The sequence below is a fragment of the Lynx canadensis genome, chromosome B2 (genome assembly GCF_007474595.2).
Source record: "Lynx canadensis isolate LIC74 chromosome B2, mLynCan4.pri.v2, whole genome shotgun sequence".
Classification (NCBI taxonomy): Eukaryota; Metazoa; Chordata; class Mammalia; order Carnivora; family Felidae; genus Lynx; species Lynx canadensis.
Window position 1 is genome coordinate 70,749,107 of NC_044307.1, and position 4,957 is coordinate 70,754,063.

At 40.1% G+C, this 4,957-nt stretch overlaps 1 pseudogene; it reads left to right on the forward strand.

The window, feature by feature from the left end:
- Nucleotides 1–1,005: 1,005 nt before the first annotated feature.
- On the forward strand, nucleotides 1,006–2,026 carry LOC115513351 (annotated as a pseudogene).
- Nucleotides 2,027–4,957: the final 2,931 nt, after the last annotated feature.

Consider the following 4,957-nt stretch of genomic DNA (forward strand, 5'->3'; position numbering starts at 1 on the left):
CACTTCACAAACAGTTTAACCAAACTGTTAATATAGCCAGTATACATATTATACATTCTCAATCATTGGTCATCAGTGAAGTGCAAATTAAAATCACAGTGAAATATCATACACATCCCCCAGGCTGTCTACAATGAGAAAGACCTTCAAAGGTATTGGCAAGGAATTGGAACACCTGGAACTCTCAGGCACTGTTGATAGATGGGTAAATTGGCTCAATCATTGAGGAAAGTTAATTGGCTTACATCATCACCATAAGAAATGCAAAAGCACATTCATACAAGCTTTTTCTGTAATAACCCAAACTGCAAAAGCCCAAACATTTATCAATAATAGTATGGAAAAATAAGTTGTATTTTAAAAAAAAATTTTTTTTTACATTTATTTATTTTTGAGACAGAGCGTGAGCGGGGAGGGGCAGAGAGAGAAGGAGACACAGAATCCGCAACAGGCTCCAGGTTCTGAGAGAGCTGTCAGCACAGAACATGATGTGGGGCTTGAACCCACGAACCGTGAGATCATGACCTGAGTGGAAGTCAGATGCTTAACCGACTGAGCCACCCAGGCGCCCCCAAATAAGTTGTATTTTAATCATACAAAGGAACAACATTCATCAGTGGGTGGTGACAGAAGTCAGATTAGTTTTGTCGACTTTGAATTTTATTTAAATGGGATCATGCAACATGCATTCTGTATACCCAGCATCGATAATGTGGAGGCACATTCATGTTGTTGCATATAGAAATACTACATTTTTTCTCATTGCTGAATAGCGTATTTTTTGTGTGACCTTCTATTTGTTCTGCATTTCTATATGTGCGTGTGTACATTTGTATATGTAAATAGTATATAAATATTCTATATGTATATGATATAAAATATACTAAATACACATTTTTGTGCTATGTTATTTTATGCATATAATATGCATATAAAAGAAAAATGTGCATGTGGCTCCACAACTGGGGACACTGACAGCTCTATGTGCCCAACCCAACTTCTTTCACGATGTCTACTGTTCACAAAATTCTCTGTGAGCTCAGTCTGGAGGGTGATCACTCCATGCCCCAAGTGCATACGAGTCGGTCAAAGCATACACCAATTTTGATGCTGAGCATGATGCTCTGAACACTGAAATGGCCATCAAGACCAAAAGTGTGGGTGAGGCCACCATTGTCAAGATTTTGACAAACCTCGGCGATGAATGGAGGGAGGATATTGCCTTTGCCCACAAGAGAAGGACCAAAAAGGAACTTGCATCAGCACTGAAGTCAGCCTTGTTCAGCCACCTGGAGACTGTGATTTTTTGGGTCTATTTAAAACACCTGCTCAGTATGATGCTTCTTAGCTGAATGCCTCCATGAAGGGGCTGGGGACTGATGAAGGCTCCCTCATTGAGATCATCTGCTTGAGGACAAACCAGGAGCTTCAGGAAATTAAAAGTCTACAAGGAAATGTACAAGACTCATCTAGAGACCACATAATTTCTGACACATCTGGCAACTTCCACAATTGGATGGTTGCCCTCACAAAAGGTAGAAAAGCAGAGGATGGCTCTGTCATTGATTATGAACTGTTTGGCCAAGATGCTCAGATCTCTATGATGCTGGAGTGAAGAGGAAAGGAACTCACATGCCCAAGCGCATCAGCATCATGACCAACAGGAACGTCACTTCCAGAAAGGATTTGACAGGTTACAAGAGCGGCAGCCCTTTTGACATGCTGGAGAGCATCAAGAAGGATGTCCAAGGATACCTGGGAAATGTTTTCCAGAACCTGGTCCAGTACATTCAGAACAAGCCCCTGTATTTTGCTGACTGGCTGTATGACTCCATGAAGGGCAAGGGGACTCACAAGAAAGTCCTGATTATTAGAATCACGGTCTCTCACAGTGATGTGGACATGTTGCAAATTAGGTCTGAATTCTAGAGAAAGTATGGCTAGTCCCTGTACTGCTGCATCCAACAAGACACGAAGAGTGACTACCAGAAAGCACCTGCTGTACCTTTGTGGTGGGGATGACTAAGGCCCACGAAGGTGTGAGGGTCCAGGGTGGTGCCCCTTCATTTCCAGAAAACAGTTCTAGAAAATAGTTTGTGACTAACAGTCCCTTTGTGGAACTGTGAGGATGACATTGACATTTCCCCCGCTCCATCCTTCTTTCAGTTGATGGAGCACTGCCTGCCTCTCATACCTAGTCTTTCCTTTTAGCCAAAGAAATGAACATGCCAACAAGCTGGAAGCGAAATCTATGATGTGAAACACTTTGCCTCCTGTGTACTGTGTCATAAACAGATGAATAAACTGAATTTTACCTTATAAAAAAGTAAAAGTAAAATGTGCATGTATACATATAATAGGTATAATATATAATAAAATGCATACAAATATAAGATGTATATAACAATCATTTATTTTAAAATGTTATTGTGTTAATATTCTGACGTTCACATTAAATAAAATACTAGACCAGAATAGTTATGATTGGCCAGTTAAGAGTTAATTACATGCTTTGAAAAAATAAAGGAACCAGTGAAATCTGTCTGGGTTTGCTTTCAAGCAAACAATGTAGGGACCAAAGGCAGGCTGCCCCAGGATGGGCTACTTTGGCATGAACACTATATTGAGTAAAAAGTAATCAAAACCCAACAGATGCAGGAAAAACCCTCTTCCTGATCTTCCACTGCCTAAATTTACATTTGTAAGGAGAGCCAGTACCAGGAATAGAGCTATTAACAGAGACTCCCCTTTACCTAAGAAACTTATTTGCATAACAGGGCAAACTTTGTTTTTTTAAAACCTCTCTTTTCACCTTCCTGCTAATGGCCTCCTCCCCTTTATGTCCTCAGATCCTACCCCTGTCCTTAGCTCATATAAGTTTCCTGTTGCCTCATTTCCTTTGGAATTATATATCTGTGTGAATTCCCCATATGTATGCTACTAAATTTGATTTTCTCCTGTTAATCTGTCTCATGTCAATTTGATTCTAAGTGCAACTAGCTAGAAGGACCATAGTGCAGAGGAAGGTCTTCCTCCCCAGCAATGCTAACTAAATCCTCACTAAATGCTAAAAACTGCCATAATTCCCTTCTTTTGCAGTAATGAGAATGACAGTCTGAGAGATGAACTTTTGTCCTATTTTCTAATTTTTCATTCCTCTTTTTCACACATACCACATCCAATCCATCAGATATTTTGCCAACTATACTTTCAAAACATGTCTTGAATATTACTTCTCAATAGGTCCATCACTACAAGCCTAGTCTAAACCATTAACCAAGAGGATGGAAGAATGTAAGGAAATACAAGGGGAAAAAGCACTACCCCCAAGATGGTAAACACAGGACTCTATCCCACTCCTTAATCTGAAGAGGTCATTGAAGGGGGCTGTTCTAGGACTGAGAGGGATGTTTGATAGGAATTTGATCTTGATTTAGGAATTCAGCCAGTTGGAGGCAGTCACTCTTGAGAAGGAAGAATGAGGAAGAAATATCCTGAACTTACCTTTCTACCTCAGTTCTTTGTGCCTGCTCCCCATTGGCTGGCCATATGTCAATAGAACCTTTTGATGTGATCCACAGAGGCCATACAGGCATAGAATAAGGTAGAAGATGGTGGAGAGTAAATCCAGCATAAGGCAATGTGTCTGCTAGTGGAATCTTTCAATTCCACTGTTGTTTCCTTTTATTCTATTTTCCACAAAGCAACCAGAGTGATTTCCCTAAAGCCTAAGGGAAATCATGCCATTGGTCCCCTGAAGACCTTCCAGTTGTTTCCAGTTTCAAGCAGAGTAAAATCTAAAGTCCATCTAATGGGCTACAAGGCCCTAATGGACCTGGCCCTATCACCACTTCTTTGGCTTTATCTCTAGTTATTCTCCCTCTTGGGCAAGATCCCTCAGTAACATGACATCTTTTCTGCTTCTCAAACACATTAGGCTCACTCTCAAACCAGCATTTTCTCGCTGGAATCCTCCCCCTTGCCTTCCACATATATTCATGGTTCTTTACTTTCTTCAGTTCTCTGCACAAATATAAAATTGCTTCTCAACATCACTCTCTAACTGTGCTTTTTAATGTTTATTTTGAGAGAGAGAGACACAGAGAGAGAGACAGAGAGAGACAGAGCGTGAGTGGGGGTGGGGCAGAGAGAGAGGGAGATACAGAATCCGAAGCAGGCTCCAGGCTCTGAGCTGTCAGCACAGAGCCCAACACAGGGCTTGAATTCATGAACTGCGAGATCATCACCTGACCTGAAGTCGGATGCTCAATGGACTAAGCCACCCAGGTGACCCTCTATCTCTGCTTTTTTTATTATTTCTAGCACTTAACTGTATCTGGCGCCTGTTTTATATTTGTTTGTTCTTTACCTTCCACTCTATTTCGGACTGCAAGTTTTATAAAAGGAGGGGCATATTTTTTCTCTGCTCTATCCCTAGGTCCTAGATCAGTGACTCACACATAGTAGGCACATGTATCAGTAAGGAAAGGTTAACTTCTATAATGAACAACCACAAATTACTACACTAAAATGTGTTTCTCAGTCATATCACAATCCATGTAAGTCATTGTAGGATTACTAAGGCACCTGACGGCTAAACAGCAAACAATCTAGAGATACATCCATATAGTTAGACTATGGAAATGATTCAGAAGAATTTCTAAGAAATTTCTAGTACATAAAGAATAATGAAGCTCTGAAACTTCCACCTTATTTTTAAAGGGTCAATACCTTCCCTAATCCCAGAACATAACCTTAATTAAGAGAGAAAAGAAGTGAGAGAAAGAGAATGGAGAATGAAGAAACAGGGTATTTATGTACAAGCTTATATTAATATATTCATTCTCTCTTCTTATTATTACCTATGATGACACTAGGGAGCAGAAAGGGAAGTTATTCTCCTTTCTTTCTGAGTAAAATAATTATATCTCAGAGTTTTCATTTATTTGAAATCCCT